General features: G+C 37.9%; 1 pseudogene; it reads right to left on the bottom strand.

The window, feature by feature from the left end:
- Positions 1 to 581: 581 nt before the first annotated feature.
- On the bottom strand, positions 582 to 11,724 carry LOC139133874 (cytochrome P450 3A8-like; annotated as a pseudogene).
- Between the last annotated feature and the right edge of the window lie 3,223 nt (positions 11,725 to 14,947).

Raw genomic sequence — 14,947 nt, 5'->3', positions numbered from 1 at the left:
TCTACTCATTTATTACTTTCTACCTCCACCTTCCCCTCTACTCACTACTGATTGAACCTTTTACAATGGGGTGTTAAGCATCAGCGAGTCTCTCTTGACCGCAAAAAAAACGTTTGCTATATAATTCTAGAATCTGACTAATGGCTGTTATTATTTGCAAATGAGATTTTATATCCTGGGTACAACAGACGGCCAAACATCCGTAAAAATCTGTATAAGTATGTCCAACATCCCCCTCCAGATTTTGATTTTTGATTTTGAATGAGACTGGTTGAAAATTAGTATCGCGTAAGTGGTGAGGTGATTGCAAAATTTAAGCAATCTACTTTGGTAGACTGTCGTGTACGCGACTACGTCTAAACTTTCCAAGTGTTGTACAACGATGTAGTGTTGTAATTATTTATGCATTAAATTAGTTGTTTACATGGAATGTTCTTGGTATGATATTGCAAATAAATCTTTCGTTGGTCTTTATCAATTTGCACTAAATATGAAAAATTTATAAAAGACTATAAAATCGCACTTCAAACCTCACACTCATGATCACTGTCCTTACAACAAAAAACAACAGCAAAAGTTCGTTTGTCCTACACAGAAATTACATATTTGTATATTTAATGACCTTTGGAATTAATTTGTGGTGAATATTGGTTCATTATGTTGATCATAACACTTTCATGTGGCAAACATGTTGCAAAAGTATAAATTTACAGACAACTGCACTATATACTCAAACATGTGAGCATTTTCGGTTCATATCTAGTCTCTGAAGGTTTTAAGAATCGTTGAGCCTCTTTTTCACAAACACCGGTCAAGTTATAATATGCAAATAAAACTATATATAAGGACACGACTTCAATAGAAATCTACGTCAGAAAGGCTATACGGGACGCCTGGCTGAACGCTGAATGGCAAGACCAATATGCAAATTATTCGGAGTACATTTGCATAACGACCATGTCTTGCATTCATTTTGCATGTCTGCTCACCATTAATACTTCTAGATTGGCACATGTCTTTGTACCAGTGTTATTTAAATTATTAATGTACCATACAAATTGTAAACAAGGAATACTGTTGCTATGATGGAACAATTCACTATTTTATTAACATTTATCGACTTTGTACTTATCAAGAAAAGATTTATTAAACTTTATGAAATCACCAACCAAATAAACCTTTAGTCCTAGTCATTTTAATAAAAAGCGAGCAAATTCTAGTTCGTCTGATACAGAAAAGAACTTAAGTACAGGTGGGAATTTAAAAATTGACGTTTCACAGCACTCAGTCTGGTTCCACTATGCAAACGTACATCAAACACAGATATCTTCATTTTGTTTATAAAGAAAACAAGCGACATGGCGGTCGATATATCTCCGCCACGATGTGTCAGATAAATTTTTAAAAAATGTTAAATCAAATTTGATTCTTTCTAATATTCAGTTATGTACAGAACAAGTCAATATTGAACATTTGAAAATGAAATAAACTCTGAACAACATCGAGGAAACTCGAATCACTGCACAGCATGTGAAAATCAAGTATGAAGACAATTGAAACAGATATCCAAACGATTTCCGTTGTCTTGTAACTCATTTTGGACTGACGTTTGATTGAACTGAACACACAAACCCTAAAACTAACATGTGCACATTTCTTCATTTCGCTGAAACAGGAGGGTGATGGGAACATCGAAAGTACAAATCGCAAAACGTCAACGTAGAGTTATGGCCTGTTTCACACACATGTCAAACTCTTATCTGCCTTTGCGATGCGTTTTCACGTCTTCTTTCGCATTACAAAATCCAGCTGGTATCGAGTTCTGCACTCTTAAAAATATAGATGAATGGTGATTCTTTTAACTAATTGAAGCGAGTCTTTGTGTCTTATTCAGCATCAAAAGTCATCAAATTATTACTATGAAATTTGCAATTTGTATCTCTCTGTGTTCTCATAAAGTGTAAATGGACACACCATTTCGAAACTAAATAAATATGGCGAATAAAATACTCTGAATAGTTTATCTTAGATCAAGGAACATCTTCCTCTTTTCACCATAAAGATGTTAAACTAACACTTACTATTGACACAACACCAAGTTAGCCATGACCTTCATGATATCACACTGACAAATCACAATTTGCTACATTGGATACGTGCTATCCCAAGAACAAAGTAAAGATCCGTAAAATTAAGAAAAATAAATCAAGCATTATTTCTATGAACTGATAGGAAAATTACACCTACAAAGCTTGTACTACACAATGATAACTATAAACCGACACTGATATCGACGACAAAGCGTAAATACTGTCAAATGTCACGGAATTCGAAAACTATATACCGAGTAGTGCCCGTATGGATCTTCATCACGTGACTAGTCATTATGCACATGATCTGAGCTTTTTGTCACCTGGTCTATCATCTCCTCTTCACACCTAGTTGAATACCTTTCGGTGGCGATAGAAAACCAAATCTTCCAAGTGTTAAGGGTATCTGAAAATCGAAATGTGTAATAGTTTCTGAATTGCGACGACAAAAAGAGGGAATTCAAGATCACAGTAAAACATGAAACAATCAAGTCGTGTATTGTTCTTCATGCGGGCCTGGAAAAAGGCTTATTCAAAACAAAAAATCGTCTTCGGAATCGATGCGACGAAATGTAAATGTAACTCAGTCCAAAAAAGTCATGTATATTCCCCTGTCCGAGGAATAAGTTCAACATAAGTTAAAATTGTAGCATCAGTTTCAGCTATTCATTTTTGCCATACCTCGGTTTCGGCACAAGGTTCAAAGGTGAAATCTTGCAATGCACGGACCAGGCCAATCTTAGCTTCCATTAGCGCGAATCTCATTCCGATACAGTTGCGAGGACCAGCTCCAAATGGCAGCCATGCGTATGGATGACGTTTCTCTTTTTCTTCTTTGGTGAATCTGCAAGACAAATGACGAAGTGAGACTTGCTTTACGAATTTCAGTGAACGAGCGATGATTTACTTAAAATGTGTTCCTGTTCTTAGCAACAAACATGTACTTATGGAGGTGCACGACTTTATATAACCTAGTGTGTATCATTATTCAATTCCGTGTTGTGATTTGGAACATAAATAGGTCGACCAGTAATGACCATACCAAGTGGGGTGAGGAAGCAATTTCCAAATAAATGCTTATCTTACACATATTTGATCATGACGAAGGAAGAAAAATATGTCAGAAACACATTTTTGAAATACTGCAAATTTTGGCTATAAAAATGATTGCATACAATCAAGCTAACTTGGTTAAAGGTTGACAAAAAGGTTTTCCAACACGTCATTAATGTTGCATTGCAATGATTTCTCAGCAAAAGGTGTCAAACAGCAAATCTGTTGCGTGAGAATAACATCAAAACAACATTTTTACCTCTCTGGGATGAATCTTTCTGGATCAGGATAAATCTCTGGGTCATGATGGATTGCATAGGGTGACATGGAAACGACCATTCCTTTAGGGATGTTAATGCCTTTTATCGTGACATCTGCAGTACAAACTCGTTCGAACCTGGAAATGGAACAAATGTCATGAAAAAATGAAGTCTATGCCTCTTTTAAAGCGTGACAAAAATCTAACATTTTTGTTAAGGAATGCAAATCTGCAATCTACCTGATATTAAGCACGGCACTCAGTCTACAGATGATGAAATCTTAACCTTGACCAAACTTTACATGTATTTCCTAGGCCAGCCGCAAATGTTGCAACATCTGAGCCATTGCATAACATACAGTCTAAAAACCGATTTATTACTGTGATTCTAACCTTACTGCAGGAGGGTACATCCTTAAAGCTTCACAAATAACCATATCAAGATAAGGCATCTTAGATAAAGCCTCGTAGGTAGGCTCCTCATACTCGCTCATTACGTCATCGATTTCTGTGCACAACTTCTCTTGAATTTCAGGGTTGGTTGCGATGGAATAAGCGACGAAACTCATCAGAGTACTCGTGTTTCGTACCCAGCAAGGAAGAATGTTATTGACTACGAAATGAAAACAAACCAATTGTATTTGTTATTTTGTTGTTGTTGTTGTTGTTGTTGTCGATGATGATGATGATGATGATGATGATGATGATGATGATGATGTTTTAAATATATAGAAGAGAACTTAATTTCATGCAAAACTTTTCAGAAGATATTAAACAAGTAACAACAAATGCTTTCCTATAGAGACGTCACGAATATTTGACACTTGAAGGATACCCATTCTACATCGAATATTTCAGTGCGTTAACTTAACAATTTCAAGAACCCTATAAATGTAAGAAAAGGCAGTTAAGGTTATCTTTGACGAGCTGCCGTGACTTAAATTCAACGATAAAAGTTATTAATTTTACTGCATACACTATGCAATGCTGACCTGTGCGATGATTTCTATGTTTGATAAACCCTTGTGGAAGTCATGTGTGTCGGATTTTCCATCCTTCACAAGTTTCACGCCATATTCGTCTTCTTCTGCCTGGTCTTCTTTAATGTATTGTTCATAGACATCGTGGGCGTCCAACATCAGCTGCAGAAAGTCCACTCGCTAAAGCAGAAAACATGATGCATTAGCCATGTGTTTAAGATGGGCTATTTAGTAAGGATGTTTTATCGACTTTGGCTGTATGTGATGGAGCTTCTATTTAATGAAGTCATGTAATTTTAGAGAAATATTTGAGCAGCAGGTATTAATAAAGCATAAGGATTCACCGACTTGAACCGGAGTGATTTTCTCTCCTCAATACTGCTAATGGTGACTTCACATATCATCTAGAGATTTCGATTATGAAAATGTGTTACTTCTTTATACAACCAAATTTCGCCTCTTGATTACAAGATATTAAATTTTAGTCGTGCTGATTTAATCACATTACATCACCTGATTTGCATATCTTGTTAAATAGTTGTATTTGTTTCAGGAACAGAAACTAAATGTAGCATTTAATACTCCGGTGAACACATTTGAACATCCGGCATTTCGATGTACTCCGTGACTGCAATGCAAGGGATAGCTCAATACTCGGAGCTCACTGGGTCATAGATGTCCCTGAATCTGAATATTAGGACATTTCTCCACCTGCTTACCTTGGTTGATTCATCGTCACTTTTTCGCACCGAGACAGTTTCTTCTATTAAGTCGGTGAAATATTTCTTAACCCTCTTAGGCAGAATTCCGATGTCCAACCAGTTCAGAAGGGGTATCAAAGCTGGACAGAAGACTGCAAAATGATGGTCATAAAAAGTAAATTTTAGTGCGCACTGCAAGAGAACTTCGTTTCGCCGTGTATATGTATTTCTTTAAAGTATTTCCGACTGAACAGCGAGAACGGCGTAATTCTCTAAAGCTCTCTCTCTCTCTCTCTCTCTCTCTCTCTCTCTCTCTCTCTCTCTCTCTCTCTCTCTCCTCTTGGTACCCCTGTAGGCCGCAATACAACCGAGACAAGTTGTCAAAGTTACGGTAAATCATATCTCTCATCCGCAGTGGAAGGACTCTTCCCCGTTGAAATATTTAAGCAATAATGTACCCCTCCCGGCCCATAATGGACGAAAGCAAACTTTATACGACATGATGTCGAGTGCAAAGGTACCTTGAGCTCATTATGAATGCCTTGAGTTTCTGCCCGAAACTATTAAGGAACTGACATCTAATAACATCAAGTTGTGTTGCATTTTACCGAAATTAAAGAACTGCGAAAATACGGCCCTTTCAAATCGACGCTTCAGTGACTTGCTAACAGATACACTAGTCAAAGATCTCCCACACATCAATACATTGTCGTTATTGCCAATAAAGAGCACTTACACATTATCAATAAAGGTATGTTGGTTAGCCCAATGCCAAATGCTTCCTTGGCATTCTTGACAAATGGGTGATCCGGGTTATCTTGTGTACTGGTATCAACACCAAAGCCTGCACTAGCTACACTGTCGATCACATATCCACCAAAAACGCTATAATACAAAGAATTATCATGATTGATTGATCTGTAAAATACTCGGGTCAAGTGGTGATAACTTGGAAGCCGATGTCGCAGAGGGTCATAAGCTGTAACTTATGATTTTCCAATGGTCTTGTTTTTAAGGTCAACTACAGTTTCTCGTTCTACTCCCTAAAATACTTTGAAATACTCAGTATTCAGTTGGTAATGAAGCCTGTACATGTATAAACCTACACAACAACACTTCATTTAACACGCAAGTAGACACTGTATTAGCAATTGAATAGAAGATATTTAGCGATATTTTATGAGAAGTACGAAAATTTGCAATTGACATACAAAGAAAAGTAGTGAAAAATCGTCTCCAATAGTGTGGTAATGATACTTACTCTTTGCATTGAATTGGTGTGCCTTCTTTGCTGTGTCTTTTAAGAATGCTAACCATGGCGTCGGCTGTATTGTTGATGATAGGTGACATCTGTAATAGAGGTTGATGTCATCGAAACGATAAGCGTCAAGAACACAACAACGAGCGGGAAAGTGTTCGTTCATAATAATGGTTTAGCCAAGTTTATGACGGTATGCTGAAATGGAGTTCAACAATTAGATTTACTTTTACTAAAATTTATGACAATCTTTCCACCGTGTCTTTCGGTGTTGCAGGTAACGTTATATATCTCCTACTATGCTTTAAAACAGAGTGAATGTACTGTATGTGTCTTCTGTGCGCCAACTTCAATTGAACGTGACTATACCACAGTTCACTTTTCAACGACAACGATGCCGCCAATATATTCACTGGTAAGATGAACAAGCCGAATGTCATCACGAGATTTCCGTCCGCCATAATAGTTTTTCATAACTGGGACAATCAGGGAGTCTTTAAGTGTTTATAATTTCTTTGTGGGGTTCTACCTTTGAAACAATATTCCACTACAGTAATATTGCAAAAAGATGATCGTCAATGTAACAAAAGATATATAAACTTTGGTTTTGTCTGTGAGATGGCATCACGTGATAGGGTCTCTAACTTTGACACCGAAATCCTAGTAGTGCGTAATCTTCGGCAGACAGATGCAAACTTCTAAAAACTTAAACGATGTAAGGTTTTATAAAATCATTTCAACATATTAATTTCCGGCAAAGGATATTGTAAATAATAAATGAATTATTGATGTTAGGTAAATTTGTGGTCATACCTATGTCTACAACAATTTGCGTGTTGTTTATTTGTATTATGAATATTCAACAATATTGTCAGCCGTCTATTCGGCCGACAGATAAAAACCTTAGCTGAGCTTTAGAAACGTTTAGTAAATGCTGTATGGAGATGCCGATAATATGTTGGTCCAATTATGCATGATAGGCATTGGGTAGCTGTCCGTCTGATTCCAATTTTCTATAGGCTTGACGTTCATTGGTTCCGGCGTCTACCTCTGAACGTTCTCTGCCATCAGAGGAAAGTTAGGTTAAATAATGCCCTTGACTTACCTTTCTCATTTTCGATCCACTGAATGCTGGCGTCAGCGTGTTTCTCTTAGTCTTCCATCTTTGGTCGAATAGATTACCTAGACCGGAATCTAGGGGTCTATCTTTGATTGGCAGAACCTTCAAGATTACAAAGTCGTAAACATATCAGTCATGTTGCAAGATATCAGAATTTTAAAGGAAGAAGCGTGATGATTTTCTTCCGTCACATAGATTACTGCAAGTGTTGATGACAAGGTCAACTGCGTCACTATGCATAAGAGCATATCTACCCCGACATTTGCAAATAATATACAATCATATTATCTTATTGCTTGACCGTTACCCATACTACCATCGGTTTTTCGGCGAGTGTGAACCAAACAAACAAACGAAATGCAGACATTATTTTCTCTACATGTTCTGGGACTACAAAGTTTATTTCAGGATAGGTCCTGTACTAAAATCAGTTTTTACAGACTGCATCTCAAATGTACAAGATAACAAACTAGGAACTAGTATTTAGTTTGGTTTTTTTTTCTCGGTGCAGCTAGTTCGGCCGCTTTGTAAAAACGATTACACTAGTCCTGTTCTAACAAGATACTCACCCTTCTATTGTAAAATGATGTAAAATTTTTGACACAGATTTGTTTACACATCTCTGGATCCGCGACCACCAACACTGGCAAACGTGCTTCATAGTTCCTTAAGAAAAAGAGGTTTTCGGACAAATTACACAAAAGGGGAAAATATGGACAAGGAGCATATTCAAACAAGCGCGATGAAAACTATCAGTCGGCCGATGTATACCCAAGTGTACTTATTTTTGCATTTACGTAGCTTTACCGACTGTTCAGAAAGTAAAGGACATTTTGTCCTCCTATCATTCTCAGAGAAGATTTTGTAAACAGTAGTTTGATTATTAGCATATTTCAAATATTGTTGGATTCAAGCCTGGCAAAATGACATCCCTATATAAATTCTATAACATATTGCCTCTCATCAGTGGTTATTTGATCACTAACTGTGAGTCAGTGCTTGGCAATTATGCAAACAGTCAGATAAAATCACAACGTACAAAAGTTCACCTTACCCAAATACTTTGCCATACTTCTTCACCCAATCCACGTCCGCCTGGTAAAGACCCTACCGAAAACAAGTTGCAAAACTTCTAAAAAGATAACCTTTGTTCGGATCTCTCTCTCTCTCTCTCTCTCTCTCTCTCTCTCTCTCTCTCTCTCTCTCTCTCTCTCTCTCTCTCTCTCTCTCTCTCTCTCTCTCTCTCTCTCTCTCTCTCTCTCTCATATGCATTATATATGTAACATGTAACATATGTATATACCATTATACAATTAGTCATACTCACAGGATTGACCTGAAGCATGTTGCCCCAAAATGGCCATGGTTTTGGTCCTGGAACGCCCATATTTTTGAACGTGGAGAATGGCCATGTTGAGTACCTACATCAGTAAAATAAAATGAAGCTTCACATGACTAAACTTTAACGGACACATTTGACATGAACCGAACCAAACGTTGATGTCTGATATGTATTGAATATTCTCAATAAATGAGTTGAATATTGTCAACTGTCAACAATGGCAACGCAAGTTCACACAGCATGTCTTAACATCTTTGTATAACCTGCTGAATGTTGGGTATTTCAGTCTGCATTTTGAGTAAGTCATAAAACAGTCAAGATTACCAGGAAAGTTAAACGGCGAAGTCGTTTGCTTGTAGGTGACTATTTCTGTTTGTATATCAGGATGGCAGAGACATCTATGCCTCTCTGACCTTTTTCTGATTGCTTAATTATGGGTTTTTAATGACCTAAACACTTGTTGGCCCCACAAGTACACTGATATTAAAATGCATTATGTTATGCATAATTAGACAGTCTCAGTGTCCATGACATCTACTTCTGTTAACTATGGAATTTCTTCGTGCAATAATTAAGTCTCTGGATCAATGGATATGGAGTTCAATAACTTTTGTCTGTTTTGAGACGCTGTTTGACCTGTGACCTTACAAAGGATTTATGTAAAGTCCGGGAAAACAAGACAATATTTCACTACAAGACTAATGGAACTAATTTGGAAATATTGGATCATCATATTTTTCAAGTTTCTCAAAAGTTTTAGGTGCCTTATAGCTGATTGTTGCAATATTACAAATTACTCATGAAAAAAGTGTATAACTTTCAAAAGAAAAGCAGATGAGCTTACATTTGTAGATTAAACCGACATTACTTCACCATCCAATTGTCCCAAATTAGTTTCAAATTGTGCTATTTTTTCCGAAAAATATACACTTCACTAATGGTCACTAAGTCTGGCAATGAATGATTGTCAGTCCCAAACCTGTGAATTTCTGTCAGCACAAGGTCGGATGAACGACAATATTTTCTCAGCGTGCACAGCAGAGCGCGGATTGAATTTTCGTTCTGTAGGATTTATAGCGGAACACGGTACGGTCTGGCATTGTCCCATCCTGAACAATACCACCGCTCTACTATGTACTCTGACACATATTCCCTGTATTTTGTGAACAACCTCATGATATACACTGAAATGATGCTGAACATGCACTATACTTTGAGATATAACGGTTGTCATGAAGTATACTTAAGTATCAGTGTGTTTTATTACAGTTTTAAGAATGTTTAATTAATCTTGAAGTGTGTGTCGTTGTGAAGCATGTTACAAACTGATTATATGATTACTTTTACACGCATGCTCCATTGATGCAAGCAAAGATTATTTTCGGCTTTCGGCGAAATAGTCCCATCAAGGCTAAATACATTCTTTTACACATCCTTCAGGAATAAAATACGAACGTCGAAGTTCAGTGTCTTTTGAACCTTTCATAAAGTATGTGCTACATATTGTTGTCACCTTGTGTACTTACTGTTTTCCATTGCATCTTAAGCATACTCATATGCTAACATGGCTCCTTGGGAACCCAGAATAAGAAGACAATGTCATCTCAAAGACTCGCCTTTTACTTTAAATTGTGAACATTTTTTAAAGCGACAAAACTTTCCGACAATATGAACCTACCACGAGATAGAGCTTGGCCTTCGTTGTGAGAACTGTAAAATATGCGTTGAAAATATGACCTCTTCATTCATCGATAAATGTCATAGTGAAAACGCCCTCATGCGCACTGACAAGCGTTTGCATTTAGGTCAGGGTGACCTCTGGCTATTGCATGATGAACTACAGCCTATTGACCGTGCGCAAGCACAGCTATAAATCGTCCTCAATGCTACAGCACAAGGTCAGCTAAGCGAAACCTTGACCTCGGCCATGGCTTGACCAGAACATGCAAACCAGTATTGATATTTTCAACGTTGAATTAGTCCAATTTGTTATAGACGTGTCGCTTCAGCGAAAAGAAAAAATCAAAGAGATTTTAAATTTAACATCTATGGTTGCAGACATTTCCGCTGTTGGTATGGCATGCACTATTTCACATTATTGCGTCATCATTCTTTGCTATGTGATAAGTGAAGTCAAGGGTCAACAACATTCCTATTAGGAAAGACGGGGAAGTAATTTATGAGAAATATTTCAAATTTTAATGTCTAAATTCCACATGGAAAATATATCAACTTCTGTAGTACTAAACATCAACGGTTTAATCAACGTTTCTTGCTAGGTTTTACTCGCTGCATACACCACAGATGGCACTGTGACATGTCAAATGTAAAACGCAGAGACTTAGTACACATATTAGATCCCACATTGACAGTATACGTCGGCCCCGAAGAACCACTAAGTATGGCAAACAATGTGTGTACAGAAGAAACTAGAGTCAAATTAAAGCATTGAATTTGGATGTAGGTTTGTGCTTGCTCCGAAATAGTCGACATAGTGTCTGTTAACTGTGAGAGGTTATAGCTCTCGTTTACAATTACGGTGCAAGAGGTACATATTTAAAGTTTGACAGTTATGCGACGGCTTTGCGAATATGCGACTTTGTCCCCGGACTCACTGTCCGAGTCAGTAATGATGGCAGTCCGGACATGTGTGTGAAGCGGTCAAGCGCATCTTACAGTGGATCCTAGTGGAATCCAAGAAAAAGGATACTTACAAATACGTTAAAACCAAAACAGCTATGACCAGAAACACTAGCGTTGGCGTTATTTCAATACCGAGGAGTTCCATGATTGTGTTGTCTGTGACAGGTGACCGTTGCCAGTTGTGAAGACCAAGTGACCGTTATGCCACTTGCAAGTCGGGAAGACCCTCTGGTTTTTATACCGACAGACACGCGTTTGAACTTATGTGGAACGAACTACCCTGTGATAGTTGTTTATGGGCGAGTGTGGAGAAGTGACGTCATAATATCAACACTGCCCATAAATTTCATGTTGCTGACAGTGTTGGACCTGTTCCCGTTTAAGCTGTTTGATCATCGCAGCCAGTCAACCAAGAGGTTATACGCATAATCTAGCATTATAGGTCCAGTCACTTCCTATACGGTTTCTATGACGATGCCTCGTACATTTTTTCAACGAAATCTTTTAGAGCCCTTAGCATTTAGAATGCTGAGTCAATGTTTTTGAGCCGACATGTATTACTGACAAAACACTGGTAGCATGGTCGAGATATTTTGACATTTTGCCGTCGGACAGTCGCAAATCAACTTGAAATTTAAGCAGGTCTTCCATAAAAAAATGGACGATGGATCCACTTTGGATTCGTGAAAAAATGTTTAACAGGTCAAATTAAATATCTTAGTGATTTTGGCGAAAATGTGTACAAAATTGGATCCCAACTTCCCAGTGTATGTGTCCTCGTTGAAAAGCGGGCAACTTGTGAAGTCAGTACAGTGCCCTCTACGGTTGTTCTCTCGTTCCTCTTATCTCTTTGAAATATATTGATTTTCTGTTGAACTGGTAGAATAAAATGTTTTGTTGCTCGGAGTTATTTTGACAGTAAGCTGAATATTTGATATTTTTTACTTTTTAATGCACATCTCCAATAAGGGAAATCGAGTTAACGCTTTAGGCAGGACAAACTACTCAGTTGCTAAATAAATCTGTGCAGATTTGAATGCCATGTTCATTTTAAAGATGGGTTTATATAGTTACTTGGCCTGCCAATTAATTTCTTTCCTGGTGAGTTCATGTCAGTTCCTATGCTAATTGCGCCTCACATTTCCCCGAACTGTATTATCACAGCGATATCTTCCCCAGTCAAAGAATATTTATTTCAAATTTACAGTGTTGTACATGTGAAAATAATTTTGAAAAACAATTGAATAACACTAAGTTCTGGTCGGTATAATGCGCGCACAATGATCTAAAATGAAGAGATAGTATCATGTATGTACAACTTTGTTGTTCCATGTCGAGGAGTAAAATACGAACGAAGAAAACTAAAAGGAGGTAAAAGTCGATTACTGTCAATACATTTGATATTAATAAATAGTTATTAAGAGTACATTAACTCATTCCGTCAGATTTCAGATAAATCACGCTGTTACTATAGCCGTGACCCCGAAATACTCGTTGCCTCAAACCAAAAATGGACACTGTATACATGTGTACGTCTTCACATCTGGCAACGTTCACCTGTCACAGATATTTGTCGAACCTCGATTGCACCATAAGCCACCGGCATGACTGTAAACCTCGTGGGCAGATGTAGTGAAGTACCAATAAACATGGGTTCCGCGTGACAGGGTAGATCACCAGTCTTGTATGCAAGTGACCCCTTGCTGTTTGTCTGGGAGAATCCCTGCAAATTACGATTAAGGCAGTGGTCGACAAAGATATTCCTTAAAAGGACAAAAAACCTGTTGATGTAGTGTGGACTAGATGAAATCTGATCGATATTCTTTTGTTGGCTTATCACACTGATACAGGTTGATCCCTGCAAAACATGTGTATAATTACATTACTATATAAGGTAAAAAACTTCATACCTGATTCACTTGAAGATGCATGCGCAAATATTTATACTTGTATGAATGACGAAACTTGTAGTTCAAAGTACAAAATACATTTTCTCGCGGCTTCATAATCGACTATGTCGTGAAGCTTTTTTTGCAAATAACAAGTTTTTGTGCGTAATTCTTTGCAGTGATAATTTAGAAAAGTTTTAACACTGCACTAGCTTGCACAGCTAGTCACGTGACTACGCATAATTAAACATAACCATAATTTTTAACTAGTGTAAAATGATCAGTTCATGTTTCGTGTTGCAGTCAATACGTTTATTCATCGTATGCTACGCCAAACGTTTAATACACCTGTAGTATGTTGAACGGGCGAAGGGCTTTCTTACATGATGTCACTGCAAAGTCGAACATACGTCATCGATAGGGTCAAAGTACAGCAAGATTATTAAGGTACGCTCACATTGAGACAGAAAATGAGTCATGATATCTTGCTGACCTATTACTAGCGATATGCAAATCAAAAGACTAGTGCGTTTGACATTCGTGTTTCGATGTAGGTTATCCTGAAATATATTGTTGAGCTATGAATGTTGAGAGCCGGGTGTGAAACTTCCATGTTTCACACTGTTTACACTTTTGTGAAAAATGATAGGGTATATATCAAACAAAAAGTAGGTGAGTTATAGGGTTAGAAATTCCAATCTCATGCCTGTTACCGCGTTTCCGTTGATGGCGGGCTTTTAAAAGGGGAAAGACCTTTTGCATGACCTGGATTTTATCGCGACAATGACACTTCTGTGTCATTTGTAACGGGGTTTGGGCATGCTAAAACACAACGACAAAACGTCGGTACGTCCACAACTAACAATTCCCATGGAACTGAGGAAACTACACACTAAAACAAAGGGCAATGTACATGAAATGTCAAACTGGTCATGAAATAATATCGCAATCATTAGCAACCCCTCAAGTCAAAAGTTCTGCACTTATTTACGAGACTGTTGCACCTCTCCCCTTGTATTGGAGTAGAAACAAGCACTGACGTAGACATGTTATTTTTAATACCCAAATTCGTCTGACTCGACATAGAGCTGATATTCTTCTTTCACAGTAGATTCAATACCACAGGCGCCCGTTGGCTGGGTAGTCTGCTGGATCGATCTGCTCTGTCAAACTGGACATCAGAGTACACACATCTATCGATCCCGTGCTCGATCTGCCCCCACCACTGCAACCTAAATACTCTAAGGTGTGAAACAGAATTTATCAATTTACACAGACCGGGGTTTTTTAACCGGCCGTGCGCTCACGCAAAAGGTTACAGTGGCGGGCAGATCGAGTATGGGGTCGATAGATCGAGCAGAAAATCGATCGATCTAGCAGACTACCAAGCCCACGGGTGCCTGTGGTCAATACTCGGGTATTTAAACATCAGACAGTGTGACTTGATCAGAGATGACCTAACGTCTGTCAAACTGGACATCACAGTACCACAGTGTCTCAGAGTCAATGATTTACAATACCTCATACCTGCACGATAGCTGGCGGCAGGTTAATCATTTATCGCAACCATAGCTCTACTCAAGCCCACTGCACTGGTAGTTTGATCTAACCG

The sequence above is a fragment of the Ptychodera flava genome, chromosome 5 (assembly GCF_041260155.1).
Source record: "Ptychodera flava strain L36383 chromosome 5, AS_Pfla_20210202, whole genome shotgun sequence".
NCBI classification, from domain to species: Eukaryota; Metazoa; Hemichordata; class Enteropneusta; family Ptychoderidae; genus Ptychodera; species Ptychodera flava.
This window is presented reverse-complemented; position numbering and strand designations above follow the sequence as displayed.